Source organism: Dromaius novaehollandiae, chromosome 1, assembly GCF_036370855.1.
Source record: "Dromaius novaehollandiae isolate bDroNov1 chromosome 1, bDroNov1.hap1, whole genome shotgun sequence".
NCBI lineage: Eukaryota > Metazoa > Chordata > Aves > Casuariiformes > Dromaiidae > Dromaius > Dromaius novaehollandiae.
The window spans coordinates 72,543,050-72,561,252 of NC_088098.1; the positions used below are offsets into that span (position 1 = coordinate 72,543,050).

General features: G+C 44.0%; 1 protein-coding gene across 11 annotated transcripts in view; it reads left to right on the forward strand.

The window, feature by feature from the left end:
• PPFIBP1 (PPFIA binding protein 1) overlaps positions 1-18,203 on the forward strand; it is a 123,405-nt gene that overhangs the window by 19,174 nt on the left and 86,028 nt on the right. For 10 of the 11 annotated variants that reach the window (XM_064516409.1, XM_064516415.1, XM_064516430.1 and 7 more), the window contains exon 2: positions 14,230-14,305. The exons of the other annotated variant lie outside the window; for it this stretch is intronic. The gene's annotated coding sequence lies outside the window, so the exon portion shown is untranslated. The remainder of the gene's footprint in view (positions 1-14,229; positions 14,306-18,203) is intronic. 11 annotated transcript variants of the gene reach the window in all.

The window sequence follows — 18,203 nt, forward strand, 5'->3', positions numbered from 1 at the left end:
AGCTGGCAGCAGCCCCCAGGGACTATTTGCCAGCCCAACGCTCTCCAGCTTTTCTTCCTCCCTTCTCCGGGCAGGTTTGTGCACGAGGAGCTGCGGGACTGCGGTGCAGGAGCGCAACGAAAGCAGCAGGGTGGCAGGGAGAGCCTTGACTTCTGGTCCATGTTGGGGCTCTCAGATGGTCACTGAACACTTCTGTGCTCTTCCAGCATTTTCACCAGCCCTGGAAAGACCTTCCCACCCTGCTCTACCCCTTCTTACCTTCTCAAGGCTAATTACTGCTGCTTGGGGGAGCTGGTGGCTCCAGCTACTGATTCAGTGGGTATATGTATGTCTGGCTCCTTCTCCCTCGGGGTTCAAGACTAGACTATGTCTTCACAACTCTCACCATAAAAGATCTGTGACCGACACGAAAGGATTTAGAAAAGATTGGGAATTGGTTAGCCTTGCCCAGGCACCTTCTCTTTCCACTTTCATGATGTGCAAGTATTAACATCAGAACTTGGCTCTCAGGGACTAATTCAGCACTGGCTCAAGCTAATGGATATTCAGGCTCCATTAAGTCAGTGCTGTAACTATGCAAGAACAGCCCTCTGAATCAAAACTAGATCCTTTGCGTTTAGACAGAAAATGCGTGGTTATTGGCCTGGGTTAGCAGACTCTCCTGTTGATCTTGTTTGATGCCCTCCACTTTCTTGACTTTGCAGCATGGTGGGGTCTTGCCTTACTTTGCCTCTGCTTGATTTGCATGGTTGCCCAATTGGAAATCTCTACTCCAATCTTCCAACTGCTGCAAATCTGATAGAATACATTGCTTTAAAATTCTTTATTTAAGTGAAGAACTGAGGAGACTTGTAGTAGCTTTGAAAAGATGCTGAGGGTGGATTTTGCTAAATTCAGCCTTCTAAAACATTTCCTGTACCTCACTTACTCATTATTTTTCTTTTTTTTCTTTTTCCCATAATAACAAGGCTTATTTTAAAATTCTGTCTCAGCATCCTTGTATGGAAGCTCTAAGATTACGTGTTTGCTTATTAGAGCTGACTTCACAGTGTCGGATTTGCATAGTCTTAACAACGTTGTAGTGTGCAATTTTAATTAAAAGTAGTGGAGCCCTTGGATAGTAGGTCAAATCCTTAATATTTAACATAGAACAATGATATTTCTCTGTAACTAGCTAGTAATAACACCATATTCACTGTGGTACGGAAAGACTGTTTGGAAACACAGAAGCATAGAGGTGTGTAGAAGAACTTCTTTGCAAATGCTGACTTTCTGAATTGAAGTCTACTCTTTGGCAACCAGTTTTCTTCCACCTTTTATCTAAATACTATTATTCTGTGCTGCTTGGAGTTTGTAACTGCTACCTGTAATAGTCCCTAACTGTTCCTATCCAACTACTATCTGTTCCTTTGCTCAGGGTGGGTGGTTTTAAATAGCTAAAGCTGTGAGGTTTACATGGAATGAGAGGCTGAAAGCAAATCACTCAACTTCTCTGCCTTGGTGAGTGTCTACAGAAATTTTGAGGACTCTTTACAAGGACTAGGGCTCAACTAGAATCAGAAAAGAATCTGTTGTGAACACTTCTGCACTACAGGGAGGGCCAGGAACAAATCTGTGTTCCCTATTTTAGACTCACTTGTAGGAAATGGTAGTCACTGTATCATAGTGATTATCTCAGTGGTGATCTTCTCGGCATCCAGAGTTAGAAAGATCCACATACGTGTTCATTAACAAATTGCAGAAGCTATACTGAAATTGGCCTTTGAAGAGTGGTAAAGCTTGTGTTGTACACACAGGACTTTATTCTTGGTACAGAGAAATGGTTCTGGGGTTAGGCTGTCATTTCTTGCTTTCACTGAGGGAAGTTTGAAACAACGTGGTAGAGAGATGTGCTCAGACCCCCTGAATGAATTGGCAGCAGAGCCCCGACCCTGAAGCCAGAGGTCTGCGGTTTCCCAGACCCCACTGCAGGGTAATTACCAGATAGCGCTGCGATGACTCCCGAGATGGACCGAGCTGGAGGAGACCGAGCTCAGGGTAGCTGTTCTCCTGCACGTGGTGTAGGTCTGTAGGAGTATCTCTGTCATGCTGTCCTTCCTTGTGCTTGTTTCACATAGATGTGACTTCTTCTGAGTTAGCTCAACTCAATATACCCTGCTCTGAGTGGAGAGCTGGATTCATCAGTGCTCTTCAAGTTTTGATGGAGTTCATGGGTTCTTTTGGCAAGAAATGCCGAGTCAATTCAGGGATTTAAAGCTTCCTAAACTACTCATTTTTCCACACAAAACTTCTTAAAATATTGTGTTTTTATGAGGCGTTCTTTTGTAATGACCCAACATACCCGGCTTCTTAAAGAACATCTAGAAGAAACTGTTGGAAAGCAGAACTATGGAATAAACTGCAAATGAAATAACTTCTTACAACTTTGTCTCATTTGTATTAACAGGGGAAGAGGAGAGTGATTGCTTTTTGGCAAATTACACTAAATAAAGGAAATCTACATAAAGATTATAATAAATTTCCTAACGAGTAAGAGTCAGTGATGCAAGCATTATGGCAAGCTACATTGCTGTTGTGTGTGTGTGAGAATTACTGTGGTTTAATAATCCTGGTAGGATCTGTGGTAAATTTTACCTAATTAATTTCATCTTATAGCAAGTGAGCTCTCCGCCTACGGGTTCCCTGCTTGTATAAAGAAGGGGAAAAACAATCCTGGATGGAGAAGGGATGTGGTCTTGCATGTTGGTGGCTATGTGCTTGAGACGTGTTTCTCTGTTGCAAACAACTAGCTGGTTTTTCAGTGTGGCACGCTGTTCAGCGCTGGGCGCTCAACTCATACAAACTTTTCCTGGTCTGTCTGTGTGCCCCTTCTTGGTACTTCAATTCTCATGCTCATTTGGTTCATGCAGATAACCCTCATTGCTTTTATAGTGCTCATCTCAACTCGCTTCCTCTTTTAAAACCAGTGCTCTACAGGTTTGACATCTGCTAAGGCTCATCTTAACTGGGGTTAAGGATGTGCTATACAAGGGGTTAGCGACTAGTCGCACAAAAGTAAAACTGTTGCTTGCCTTCTCCTGGACTTTGCAGTGAGGCGATTATTTTGTGCTAATGGCTGTTACAGTAAAATGTTTTCCCTGTGCTGGGCCCCCAGGACGATGATGATTCAGTGATGGAGTTGCTAACTCTGTTCACTGTGCACAAGGTAGTGAACAAGGAAGAAATGAGACAAAGTTGTGTTGGAGCTCTCTAGCTGAAGGTTTTTTGGGTGGAATCAAAATAAAATGGCTTTCACCTCTTTTTGAGGCTGTGTCCCTGTTGCTAATGAAGATCTTCACAGCTGACTGTTTATGATCACAAAAGCACTTCAGGTAGCCACTGGAAGGTACTGTGCTACAAATTCAGAACAACTTGTGTATTCTTACGTCTTCCTTTATACTGTACCCGATTAAAACCAATGTTTTGGCAAGTGAAATTTTGCCCTGTGGTTAAAGCAGTGGCTATATTTTTTTTATTATCTGATATGGGAGAAACTATTTTGTTTTGTATTTTTCTTTTTCACAGATTTGTAGGATGGAAGGGAACTGAGGTAGAAACATGCTTTCGCCTGCAAGCACTTCTGTACTTCGAAAAAATAAGGACTGGCACTACCACCGAAGCAATCTCTTGTTGTCTGTGGAGGGTGCTCTGCCAAAATGAATTGCTCTGTACTGTAATAGAGGTGGTTGGACTGTAGAAGGTGAGGGATGTGATTACTTTCTCTGAGATAATCTTGTCTGCTTCTCCCATCTCCATTGATTCCACCGCCTGGTCTGTAGGAGTGAGGCAATTCTTAGGTACAACTTGAGGAAATGGACTCTGCAGTCTTTGAGTGAGAGGATTAGGATTAGCAGCAGCCACTCTGCACAGGGGATGGGGACTCCCTGTGCTCTGCTACCTCTCCTTCTGTGCAAGAGCTGATCAAAAAGTGGTCTCTTCCCATACAATCCCCAGTTTGAATGGTGGAAAATGACCAAGTGACTTTGAAGTTTTTTGGTACGACCAGAATTTTATATGTGAATTGAAAGTCTGTTTTCTTAAATTACTGGAGTCTAGAAACATCCTTATGTAGGATGGTCAATAAAGACATCCTTGTGTAGGATATATGTGGCTTCTAATATTGACTGTCCCCAATGAGAAGGGTGGCTATTAAGGTGATTTCTAAATGAAGATGCAATGCAACACGTACTTAATGCTGAACTTGTTTGTCCCTAGCATCTTGTAAGTGATTCTCTCATGTCAGGCTTTCATTCTGGATTCTAAGTAAAGTTTGACTTTTTCTTTTAATTAAAAGAACAAAAAGCCAAACATCCCCTCCCACACTAAATACGATGTATATGTTGCTGTACTAAACAAGCTGCTGACTGACTGCTATCTTGGTTAGGGCTGCTTATACTTCCATGGGTGTGAAAACAGGGTAGGTAACGTGGGAGAATTAAGTGGACCAAGTTCAGCTGAAAGCTTGCAGCTGAACATGCTGCTTTCTGGGGTCAGATTGCTCAACCTGCTCCGTTTCAAGCTCAGCTACAATGCTGAGCTTCATTGGCGGTGGTTCATTGCACTTCTCGTATTGGGGCTCGCTGTATTTGTTAAGTACCTTTACTTTTATGCCTAAACTCTGCCTTGTTCCCACTTGCAGGTGTCATAGCTTTGTTCCAAAAAACCTGGCAGTCTTTCTGCTTACACGCCACAGCATTTGGCAGAGTGCCCTGGCCTTTGGATGCCAGGGTCTTGCTAATAGTGAAAGGAGCCAGACTGTCACCGTTGGAGAAAGATGGTCTAATCATGGGCTGGATACGGTGCTGCTGACAGGCCCAGCGTCTTCGCTGTGCTGTCGTAAGGACGCGTGTTGCTCTCGACCTGGGGTGTGTGTTTGCTGTAGCGGTCGAGCTGTTCGGGCTGTTGGTCGAGCTGTTCGGTCCCTGCTGCCAGCTGTAGTCGCACAGGGTTTCCGTGTGTGTGCTGGGTGAAATGCTCACAGACAAGGGGGCTGCAACCACAAACATGGCTTGCATTTTAAGGCCATGGAACGGGCTGCCGGTAGCCGGTGCTGGTAACTCCTTAAATTGCCATGTAATCGTGTTGGACTTAAAGCAGTGGCCTAGAGGGGAAAAATGGTTTCGTATCTCATTGCTTGTCCCGAGTCTTTTGCTCTGTCTGCGTCTTTTCTGCGTGTTGAAAATGTGCACTGTCTGTTTCTTGGTTTTGCTACTGTGGGATTTGAAAATCTGCTCCTGAAAGTATGTTCGTATTCTTTGTGATCTAATCATAGGCAACGTTACCTCCAGACATGAAAATTAAATGGTGTAACTTTTTTTTTTTTTTTTCCTCCCCCTGGTTGGTACAGACACTGCTTCCTTAGTATTTTCCCTGAGAGAAAAGCTGTTGTTCTGTTGTTGCGAGACATTGGCCTCTTTAGAGGGAAAGAGACTGAAAGCTAATGAAGTTTTTTCTCCGAGGATAATGCACTGTAATTGTTGGCGAAAGTAGGGTATTTAATGCTGGTGGCAGTGTCCTTCCTTACTGCTTAAATAAAGTGCTGTAGGAGGCTGGTTATGAAGAAGATTCTTGAATAAAATCAAACCAGACCAAAAAGGCTTGGGGGGGGGAGGGAGTGGGAGTGGGCGGAGGCATTTGCATTCTGCTTTCGTGGTGTGGAAATGTTTGTTTCTGAGCACGAGTGCTAATAAAACTCCCGCTGTCCACCCCTTCGCGGCCAAGCGCAGAGAGGGAGAGGGGCCAGCCTGGTTTGCCCCGGGGTGGCTGTGGGTAACAGCCAGGGTCGGTGCTGCCCTGGCAGGGATGGGTGCCCACCCCGGCTCTGCAGGGTGCTGCTCGGCGCCTCTCGGGGTAGTCCTCATCTGTTTCTGGCCTTCAGCCTTCCCCTTGCTCTAAAATTGAGAGAGTTTGGTAGCCCATTTCTGTTCCCCATATCTGTCCAGGGCTCTAATCACTGGTTTATGATACTTTGAGCTCCTTGGACAGAAAAAATCACAGGTTACAAGTGATCTCGATTCAGGTCAGCTGAAGCTTTTGCTCCCTTCGTGCTGCTTACAAATGGTGTTGTTTTCCCTTGTTTCAATAGCACCACTGGGTTGCTGCAATTCCCTGGCAAAGCCTGTTATAAATGCTTCATGGGGTGGGGTGTGTGTGTGTGTGTCTCTCTTCTGGGACAGAGCAAAAGGTGGCTATAACTTGTAGCTCACAATTTTGGAGAGGGATCTTGCTCTCTCTTGCAGCTAGGATGCAGGTGGGTTGGTGTTGGCCCAGCCTACCCCATCTCTTTCCCAAACGTGAGCTTTGTTGCCGCTGTTCTGCTCCTGTCCCATCCGCCAACCGCAAGCACTGTTAGTTTGGTGACCCCATAGCATTCAGAGTCATTATGGGAATCTGAAGAGGAAACCTGGCTCACATATAACTACTCTGTGATATGCTGGGAGACCAGGGTGCGAAGAGGACAGGCAAGGGTGTCCTCTTGCTTCTAGGTATGGAGATAACAGACAACTGCCACCGACTGTTTCTCAAGTGGCAGAGCTGATGAACCTAGTTCTTGAGGCATGTGGCCTTTTGTTCCATCGTCATCCAAAATCCTTCTCTTTGGACCTTGTCGTCCTCGCTATCCCTCCTGCCCCTTATGACGTGTCTCTCATTTCTCTTCCTTCCCTTGTAACTCGATCCAGCGTTTCTCTCCAGTGTTTCTAACGTTGCCCGGACAGGAGACCGCCCACCCTGCGCTGAATTCCCGAGCAAAGCTGGGAGTTGCTGAGTTCTTGCAGGTTTCTAACTTCGTGTGAGGCTAAGTTGGATGTCTGTCTGCTACCTAGACACTAATTGCTCCCAAAGATATAAGACCGTATCATCTATTCAGATCGCTTTCCCTTCTGCCAAGAGCAGTCAAAATTGATTAGGGAACTGAAAATTTAATAGAGTGAGGACTGACAGACAACACTACCATATAAGCTTAATTTCCTTTAGAATCCAGGCCAAAAAACGTGGTGAGGGGTTTAGTCTGTAATCATGTGCTTTAAAACTGTGCGGAACAATGTGATTAGTAGAAATGGTATTTTCAGGATTATTTGCAGCACAAATGAAAACATAACATCTGAATCCTATTGTGCATGTATATCAGCACGTAACGAGCTTAAAAGGGCTGAAACAACCGAGTGTTTGGAGAAATATGAAAATAAATGTATAAAGCTTTTATTTGTGAAGCTGGGAAAGCATCTGGTTATGTTGATCTTAATTTCTAGGGTTTTTTCCTCAAATCCTTTGGATACCTCTTCTTAATAACAAAAAATGGTGTGTGTTGTTCTTTTTCCTGATAAGTGCGTTTAGTTTTTGGTGTTTGTATAGCTGAGATTTCACCTCGCTTCTCAACTCTGGAATCACAGAGTTTGGGTGCATTGTGCCTCATTAGCAGGTTTTGTAAGGTAGTGTTGTTGGAACCAGTTGCGTTCCTTCTAGAAATGGCAAAGTATTGCTGTGACCAGACTTGAAAGTGAGGGATGCCCATAACAGTTTAGGATAATTGAAGGAGGGGCATCTTCCTGGAAAGTGTTATGACAAACCTTATGCAAAAACCCAATCTCTTTTTATTCAGGAGTATTTTGTGTTTATTTCTAGCATTGAGCGGGAAGACAAAAGCCATTGGCAAGAACAGTCAAAATAAGAAGATGATGACACTAACACAGCAGGGCCTTTTGCCATTTGATAGAGTATACCAGCATTTAAGCAATCCTGTAAACCTTCAACAGTGACACGTGGAGGCTTACTTGGCTCTTTAGCATGCGTAGAGGAATAAGCTCAAACTGGTGCCTGTGAGAGAGAGAAAAAAAATTGATAATCTCTTCCTGTTAGTTTAGTGGTTGCGGCGTTGCATCCCATTGCGATCATCTGACTCTAAAAAAGCTATCTTCTCTAGGAAAACTCCTGTTACCTCTTGGCTTCCAGTACCAGGGCTGCCAGACATCTCAACAGGTTACGGGTGTTTCTGCAAGGACAGAAATGACTTCTGAAGATCGCCGTTAGCTCTGCGTGCTCTCACCTGCCATGTGATTAACAAAATCAATGGATTTAATCACCTTCCTGTCAGCAGACATGAAGAACTGAAAAAGAGGCAGAATACTGACAAAGCCAGTATTTTTTGGTGTCTTCTTTGTGTTAGTGGAGAACATCCCTTCCGTATGCTGAAAGATGGATTCTCTCATATCTGATTGCATGGACTTCTCGCCACGCTACTTACACAGCAGAGAGGGACTGCAGGCATGAGAGCTTTAATTAACTTCATAAAATAATCTTCCATGTCTTCTGGTTATTTCTGCATCTTCCGTCAGTTGACTCACGTATTTTTACAGGAGATAAACTGCATAACTTGCTACTTTGGTTTGTAGAATTAAAACAATGAGTTAGCCGAAAGAAATAATGCAGTCTCCAATTCCAAGACTGGCTCAGTCAGTGATTAATATAAAATCAGTCATAGTCTTAAAATTTTTCCTTGAACAGATCATGTCTCATTTCACTTAAGCTCTGATCAGCTAGCGATTTGAAAGATTTTATTTAAACCTTCTGCAGTTGTAATTTCATCTTTGCTACTGTTTTTATGAAGTGCTTTATTAAATGATCTGTCTGTTATAATCTTCTGACTCAGAAGAATAATAAATAATACTTAATATGCTACTGGAAAGTGTTTGTTTGCGGTGGCAATTGGCTATGCTATTCTGGATGCTCCACTGCAGGCATGTTGATTCAGTGACACATGTGCGTGTGTTGTTCAAACTTACCCTTTTGTGGTAGAGGTTGTTGCTGTAGGCAATACCAGCTGTTTGGGTTGCTGGGGTCAATCATGTGGTTAGTTTTGTTCAGGTCTCCTTAGTTTTCATTTTGTGTTTCTGCGAGTGCTGAGACTCAAAAATTTGGATGAAAACTTGATTTTCTTTTCTTTTTTTTTTCTTTTTTTTTTTTGATGTCAGTCAAGGACAGCACTTGCAGAGTGGACAAGTGCTGTTCTGGGTTTCAGCTGTGAGTGCAGTAATATCCCAAACCATATTGGTTTGTTAATGTGGATGCTGTGAGGCTTTTCTGTGTGGCAAAAGATAGGCAATGCTGTAGAAACCAAAAATAAAAATAAGGGCTAAAACACATATTCTACACATTTGTTTAAATATGATTAGGTTGTTTCATCGGGAATATGAGATCCTTTACATGGTCTGGGGCAGCTGAAAAGTTGTATGCCAGGACAGGGTGATTTCCATGACAGAGGTTGGGTGTTTGTGGGTGATAGTTGGTGTGGATAGGTGATACGCATGGGATGTGGTGAAATTCAAGCTGTAACCCTGGTAACTTCAGTTCAGTTCAGTCTCAAACCAGCCTTTGCCTAATGGCCTTTTACAAAAAATTGGACCATTAGTGTCCAAATATAAAAGACATGCATCAAAAACTTTTTCCATGGAAAATCTTTAGGTCTCCAAAACATTTGAACTACTGTTTCTTCAATGCTTTGCTGCTTGACTTTAAATCCCACTCCCACCTTTCTGAGGCAAGATAACTAGATGCAATCAGCTTTGCATTGGTGACTTCCTTATAAATGTACAATTATTAATTTTCCTTCATAAATTTTGAATCAAGTGAAGCAAGCTGTTGATTCATTCTTTTAAGTAAAAGCAAAAGAAGTGGAAAGGAAAAACCATTTATAAAAACAGATAAAAGGTAGAGTTTGCAAGCATCAACCTCTTCTCCTGGCAAGCAAGCTGCAGAAAGAGCTGTCTTTTAGGAGAGCTCCACATGATGCCATTGCTTTGAGAAAGCAGAAACTTTTGCAAGCTGGCTTGGAAAGGAGAAGAGGTTGGGACATGGCTGCTTGGAGCTGGGAGGTGGCACCTCTTGTCCAATGTTTCTTGAAGAAGCAACTCTACCAGCTTTGAACTATTAATACAATTTGCCATCCCTTGTACGCTCCTGTAGCATGGCAGGCAGCATAGCTTGTCTGAATATTCCCAATTAATTTTGCAAATGCTCTGTTTGGCAAAACTTTGGCCACCTCATTTGACGCTGTCCCCTGCCACAGGCTGAGCTAACCTGCCCAGCTTTGCTGTCTGGTTGATTCTGTCCTAAACAGCCACATCCGCTCAGCTGATGTCCTTGTCTTTATGCAAGTTCTGGGTGCTGAAGTGGCTGGATAACCTACCCAGGGCACCAGTCTGGCTGCATCCTTGAGGTACAAGTCACCCAAGTGACCAGCAAACACAAGGTCTTGTAATCTTGAGCAGAATCGGCCCTTGCAGTTAATTCAGCCACTTTCCTTCTGTGTGTGTAGGATCCTGAACTCGTGAAGTGCTTTGGGCTGTGTGGCAGCAGTGGGAGATGTTGAAATACAAGGTTTTGGAGGAGTTTCATTGCCTGGGGAATGTACCGCCCTGTTTTTTTCAAAAATGTAGGAAGAATATCATTGTAGCTTTTTAATTTAAACACAAACATGCAGACATAAAGCGAGTGTGTGGGAAGGAGGGGTAATTTGAATTGTGCTGTGACTATTTCAGTCCCATGTTATATAGATGTTTTTAGTAGAAAGGAGGGGAAATCTTTCGGATCTTGTAACTCAGTCCTTTTCTTGACCAGAAGTGATCAGGCAAAGCTGATCGTTATCTAGTAAAGAACAGATGTAAACCACATTATTTGGTTGCAGCACTCCTCATTTTAGTTCTTCCAGAAATGTTTCTGAAACAAAGTTTTTAGCAGGTACAAAGAAAAGAAATAGAGCTGCTGCTTTACTGTTAAGCCGCAGCCCTAAATACAGCCAACACATGAATCTTTCAGATCTTTAGGCATGGGATTGTGTCCCTTTTAAATTCCTGCAGTGTATAATTGTATGCCATTGTGCTTCCTTAATTTGAAAAAGAAATGGATGGCTGTTGTATAGAACTTTTGGCAAGGTAAAGTATTATTGCTGAGCAAAGACATACGAGACTGTAGAATTAGGGCTTGGGTTTTCTTCTTGGTTGAGAGATTACATCTGGAAGAGACAGGAGATTTCATGTCTTGCACCTCTGTTCTGTTTGCTCTTTATTTTTGTTTGCCTTGCGGTACTGGTTCTTCCTGGGTATATTGGGAGGGTTCCTCCAGCACAACTATATTTTTCATTCTTCTCTGCAGAAAAGCAAAAACTCATTTAAATTTTATCTTATTGTCTTGCATAGTCCTGCATTTCTTAAATGATCAGTCCTAAAAATTGGCTTTTGGTTATGAGTGTGGTTTTCTGGGAGGTTGTTTTCTGATACTGAAACTGAACTTAAATTGAATTTGGTGTCTGTGGAGAGCTTACGATTAAGGCTAGAGATCTCCTGTCACTCCAGTGTTTGCCTGCGTGCCCTCCGATCGGCACTTTGTGCAGGGATGGCATGCTTGTTGGTGTGATGCAAGAGCTGCTCTTCCCTCGGTTGCCGCTTTTGGATGGCAGTTTAGCCTCCCAGCTAAACCAGAAAAACTCCACCCTTTCCCAGAAGTCCAACAAGTCCTGGTCTTCATCCAGTGTCCCTGAGCTCCAGACTTGCTTGGGGGCCTGTCAGCCTTCCTGGGATTGTAAGGCAAGTGGGAAGGTAAAACCCCCTGGGTGGCTGTGTCTCGTGCCCTGTTCAGTCAGGAAAAATGCCGAGGTGAACATCACGGCCAGCCCTACAGGCACAGCGTTCAGAGTGCTGAATTTGGTTGCTTGCCTTTGAAGAGTCTCGCAAAAGTAGAAGGGGAGTAAGAGAGGTTTCTTTAGCTGTAGAGTTAGAGAGAATCTGAGTTTTCTAGGCAGGCTCATTAGTAAAAGTTAAGTTGAGTTCGAGGAGGGAAGAAAAAGACTATATAGGTGGGTGACTCCCCTAGCAGCCTTCGAAACAAACTGTGAAATGCCTCCTTGAATCTTCTGGGAACAGCTCACAACGTAGTATATAAAGTTAGTTCACTTTTAGTTAGTTCAGTTAGTTCACTTTTGAGAAATGCATGCATTTTTTCCCTTTTTCATTAGGTAGTGAGTGCCCATACTGTTTGCTAGAGGTGTGGGCTTTGGATGTGTAACTCTGAGTCTGCTGAAGAGGAAATGACTAAAACTTTCTGTCAAACCACAGTAACAAAGAACATCTTTGATTTACCAAAATAGTCATGGTCAAGAAACTCAGGAGTAGCTGTTGGTGCCTGTAAATGAATGCTGCATGCCCTCCCCTGGGGGAAGAACAGATTAATCAGTCCTGCACTCGCAGGGAGTTTAACTTCACCTTCTTTAAAGATGGAGTTAATAAAAGGGGAGAGACTGGGCAGAATCGGGACAGAGCTTCTTTCTGAAAAGTTGCTGGGAGTTTCCTGTGCTGGAGGTCCTTTCTGTGGCGGAGAGGATGATGAAGAAATTGGGACCGCGTTGCCTCTGAAGCTGGTGTCCACAGCAGCAGGCCAACTGCCGGAGCAGCTGGCTGTCCGGCCAGCACCCCTCAGTGGGGCACAGCAGCGAAATACCGTGGCCGCCACACTGCATATCTCCCTCCCCTCTGCCTGACGACTGCTGCCTCCGGGTCCTCCCAGCCCAGGCAGTGGGAATCCCAAAGATCTGACCAGTTTGAGCCTTGCATGCCTTAGCTGGAGTTTAGTGTTTGGGATGGAGAGGAGAAACTCCGTCTAATTATAGGTTTTCCATTTGCGCCCTTGGTAGTTCTTTAAGCACACTTAAAATAACACTGCTAAGTAACATTTTTTCCCTAGTTTCGTACATGACGTTCTGCAGTACCCTTTATAGAAACCTCAAATACTTTATTTTTTTTCTTCCCTCCCCTCTCCTACCAGATTTTTTCTCTTTTCCATCTGACAGATGGTTTTTTGCTGTGTGGCACAGGTCTCAGTACATAATTATTCTGTTGCAATAGCCTGAAGCCCCAGTCTTGTGAAGGAGTCTGCTTGCACAGACTCATATGCCCCTGTCCTTTGTGCTCTGTGTATTTTTTTTTGCTTGGATTTTTGTCCAGTCTAGTTTAAAAAACTGTTCTGAGAAGCAATGATCACCTAATCGTTTGTGTGCCCTGAGACTTTGGTATACTGCTTTAGTATCCAGGCTTGAAATTGCATCTTTTTTTGGACCCGTCTGGTAGGTATGCTTATGTGGCTGAATTCTCTCTGCTTTCATTGTGCTTCTACCTGCTGAATATTTGCAGTCTGTCTTTTTTTGCCCCAAGTCAACAGCTAGTTAGTTTGTGTTGGTCCTTAATTTTTGAGCTGATTCTTTGTGTTCTGATCGTGTTGCTTGCTTGTCCTCAACTTCTGTCAATTTGGCAATAGTCTTTCTGTCTTGCTGTTGGCATCGTTTTTGTTCCAAGAGCAGTATCTTGGTATCCCAGCACAGTATCCTGGCTGTGGGTACACTGGAGTCATAACTAGAAGAATTATTTAGTACAGTAGCTTTTCAGAGGTATTGCGAGTTGTTTCAATCCTGGCAGCCATACTTCACTGAGAACTTGTATTGAAGTTACTGCTTCTTATGTCTCTTTTAGTGGGAGCTCGTGTAATTGCTTAGGTCTGGCATTCGTGTTTTTTATCGGACGAGAGTTTTATTCCCCAAACTCTGCTTTGCATTTCAAATTCGAAGGTTCCCTGACACCTTCTCACAGAACATTTAGATCAAGCTTGCCAGACCAGATAGGTTTTATTTTGATCGTGATCCGTAGAGGGGAGCATCCTTCCTGATGATGGAGAAGAGCTGGAGGGTCTGTTCAGTGCTGTGCACTGCACTGGCTTCCACTGGCTTTATTTAACCCTCCATCCTCTAGACCTACAACTCTGTGGGGTGCTTGTCTGGGATCTTTGGAGGCGACCAGAGTGAGAAGGGAGCTTTTGGAAGGCACCATCCACCTTCATTTTGTGCTATATGCTCATGATCACCTGGGAAGGTGGAGGGCAGGCACAGGCCAAACATGTAATGTAGAAATACTGGGAGCTAATGTTACTGGGAATTATTAGGAATAACCAAACTCATTTCCCATTCGTACATTGGTTCTCATCCTTTAATCTCTTCGCGCTGGAGTTTTTGTTAATGCTGCTATGTACATCATCCATCTTGCTTCCTTATCCCATGTCACTTTATAATCAACTTTTGTAAGATCTCACAGTTAAGCTGCCTCTAACTTTGTGGTGATTGATTAAATTATTTCTCTATTTCTCCCTTTTTAGCGTCAGTACTTTATATGGACTAGTGGTACTGGCTCAAGAGTAACGGTGGAGATCAGCATTAAGTCTGCGCCCCTGGGTGAGTAATCTAATCCACTGAATTGTTCCTCACCACTGACGTCTTTAATATCTGTGTACCTGGTCTCTTTCTCCCTGGTACCTTACACAACAGCTCCTTTAGGCTTTTATTTCCAAAGTTGTTAAAATTAGGCTGCTTACAGTTTCCAGCAGGATTTGTAGATGAACATTGTACTGCTTCTGTTTGTGTAAATACCCATTTATTTGCTATCTTTTAAACAATAGCCATTGTTTATGCAGGTCAAACCACTATTTAGATTCAGGGAGGCTTTCCACATTTTAAAGCCAGTGGCTTTGAACTTAACGTATGGACTGTGGCGTAGTAGCAAATATTTTTATCATTCAAGAAATAATCTGAAATGACCACTTGGAGCAGTTCTGTTGCATGGCGCGGGTACAACAGCCAGTGGAAATGCTTCAGTACAAAGCCCTCAGGAACTACTGTGCCTGCATGATGCAGCTGCACTGTGCATGTGCAGTGAAATCAGACTCAGCAGTTCAACTGCAATGTGCAGAGAAACTGCCCAGGACTTTTGGATTACTGGGGCAAGTTTATGTGGAAGTCTATTTTGTCAAATGCTCTATTTGTTGTGTTAGCCCTTGGAAATGGCTCACTTAGGTGACTTCAAGGTACAGCATCTTGCATTTGTTCTAGACTGATATGATCCAAGTAGCCTAGTGCATGTCAGAGCTAGCAGTTTTGTTTTGGGAATGGTTATCCCTTGCCTACTTTGTTTTGGATATCACAGTATAATCTATCATGCGAAAGACTTGAGGTTCCTAGATTCCAGCTCGCCCTTTATTTAAGGAGCTAGTTTGAGTTGCTGTGTTTGCATGTCAGCCATGCGCCCCGCAACTGGAATGTGCCTGGGGCTTCCTCGGTATTTTCACCCCTGTGACAACACAGCTGACTTCCCGGCTGGTTGCTAGGTCTCCCGTTTTAACTCATGCTGTTGCTTTGTTTCATATTTTGTACAAATGCTTTGCAAGACCAGTGTCTACTAGTCTGCTGTGACCTTCACCGTTGGCTCACAGCTGTTCGGATACTCTCATTTCTGATCCTCTCTTCCTTGCCTTATCACTGGATAAAGAGTATATGCTTGTTTGCTTTTTTTTTCTTCGAGTTGTGTGTTATCCAACCAGAGAAGCAAGCATACTTTTTCTTGTGGCGCATCTACATAAGGCTAAATAATAGGTCTGGTCATTTCCTTGTTCACCTGGTCCTGTCCAAGGGCCCTAAAAGTCTGCCTATGGTATCTTCCAGCTTCTGTCCCACATTGTATTGGGCTTTCTCTTGATGGCTATCTTGGTGCTATAACTGCTTCATAAGGCTGTCTCCCCACTCAGCTGGGACGGTGCTATAACTGCTTCATAAGGCTGTCTCCCCACTCAGCTGGGACGTGCTGCCTTTGTGCCGTTGCTCTGTGTGGCTGATGGACTGAATCCTGTCCCTGCTCACCTGCATGCCGTGTACAGCTAGCTGGCTGCTTGCTTGCCCTGATCTTCTCTTAACCACCCTTAGAGCCAGCTGAGACCAGCAGCAGTGGCTGTTGCTCTTCATAATGTTTTAACAGCCTGTGATCCAAAGACATGCTCACCTTGTGCCTGGAAGTTTGCTAGGAGAGTCATTCCGCTTTGGAGAGTGCAGCAAGCATCTCCTCTTTTTTTTTTTTTTTTTTTTTTTTTTTTTTTTTTGTTCGAGTCCAGCTGCCAAGGGCTCTGGGCTTTTCTGGCTTTGGTCATTGCTGCTCTTCTGTACTGTATTCCATCCTTGGTTGCGGTGCAGGACTGCAGGACACGAGGGCTAGTATTTCCCTTCTTTGCTCCTGCCTTTTCCCCTCCCCACAACCTTTGAAATGCCTATTCTTGGATCGCCAACCCTTCCCATGCTAAATCACTGTGTGGTGGCTCTCTCTGGGTTTCTTGCAGGCTGCCTTGGGTCTCAGGATGCGGGTGTTGCTCCTGGCCTGTCAGGAACCCTAAACTCCAGCACTAACAGCTTTTATTCCCTGGGTGTTTAATCAGTGGCTGGCTGGCTCCAGGAGCGGTTATCACCTATTGTCTCCCACCCTGGTCCTGTTCCTTCAGTTTTACTGGGGCTTATCAGTGTTGCTGGGATTACGCTACAGCTGGCCAGGCCCTCCCGCTGGGTTTGAATCAGTCACGGCTGTAAAAACATCCTTAGAAGTCTGACGTTGGCTGGCAGCCACTTTCTGCTGGATGTGTGTTTGGAGATTGCCAGTCTGCTGGCGTCACCATGCACGTGCCTCGCCTTCGCTGGAAGTCTCTGCATCCTCAGTTTCCAGATGTGCTGCTGTTCCCCCGTTCTCTTCTCCACCTGTAGCAAAATTATTGGGACCTAAATCTGTTTTATTTTCCCTGTCACTTGTGCTGCCCCTCCTGGGGATGGGTGTGTGTCCGTGTCTAGCCCAGATGGTAATAGCTGGTGCTCAGTCCTGCTCTCTCCATGCCTGTAGCCCAAATACCAATGTAATTCTGGTATTTGGAGGCATTCTGTTTTAGTTAGATCTGTTTCTCTCAGCAATCTGTCCACAAAGCTGGAACTGATTTCTCCTGCTGCTACTTGCTTTCACCATTAAATAAATAAATAAATAAAAGCCTCTTCTAACAAGATGGCAAGAAATCTTGGTTTCTGACTCAGTGTTGACAGAAACAGTGGACTATATTACAAGCTACTGTCTGCTTCTCCCAACAAGATAGATGAACATGGAATTTCTTACTGTATTGCCCCAAGTTCAGCCCGGATATGTGAGCTCTGTTCTCACCACATAAACTATGCAGATGTGTCTTGACTGAAGTTTCAGTGTTGCTGCCTGTTGCCTCTGTCTAGGATTGAAACTGTGGATTTCCATCCTGTTGTTCCATAGCAAGTGTCTTGTTAAACATGATGCTGACAGTCCATATTGTGACCCACGTTAAGGAAGTGTGTATAAATAATCTGGAAAAGCTAAATAACACTTCTAAAATAAGCCTTAGCAGATAGAAGTGCTTTACTGAGGTGCCGTTAACCTCACTGAATTCCAGCTGCTTAACTGCCTCTTCTCCTTGCTCCAACACTTGGGACTGTTTTGAGTTTAACGCTGCACTCAGCAGATTGTCTTCGTGTCTGAAAGGGAGACAGAGCATGCACGTGCAGTAGCAAAACACCACACGTCTAGTCCACGCTATTATGTTGCCCATATGCAAAAGGCAAAAACGGGTCTCTTCTTTTTAATCAGTGTCACATTTAATATGGATGGAAAAGAAATACAAGGCTTCTTGTGCATACTTCTCATGATTGCGTTTATTAGCACTTAGATAACTTGTCTGACAGAGTCCAGCCCAGACTGAGCTTTTCTTGGGCTTTTGATAGTTGTGCTAAAGTCAGATGTGCTCAAAATAGTAATTCTGTGAACTGTTAAAATATGAATATTGTATTCCAACATTAAAAATCCTATACTGCAGATATGTTGTCTGAATGGATGTGATATTAAAAGAAAAAAGACATAAAGCTTGTTCATAGCATACAGGTGCATCCCTACGCATGCACCGTGTTCAGACTCCTGATGCAGGAGCATCACTTTCTGAAGCAGGGCTCCCGTACCCTACAGGTGAGGGGAAATCGGGCCGGTCGGAGGTCGGTTTTGACTTGGCTAGCTGCTAGGTTCAGCAAGGGGTAAGACCACAGATCTGTTGGTTTCAGATTGGGAATGAATGTAACCTCAGGCTTGCGGGGCTGGGGAAGGAGTGCGACACCATTGGCAGGTGGTGTCCGCAGTGGTGGGGAAGGAGGCAGGATATTTAAGATCCCCCCCTTCTTTTGAGAGGGGAATATTGCTGCTTGCAGAGAACAGTATGGGTTTTTTTTTTTTCTGCTTTGGCTCAGTCACTAAGTGATG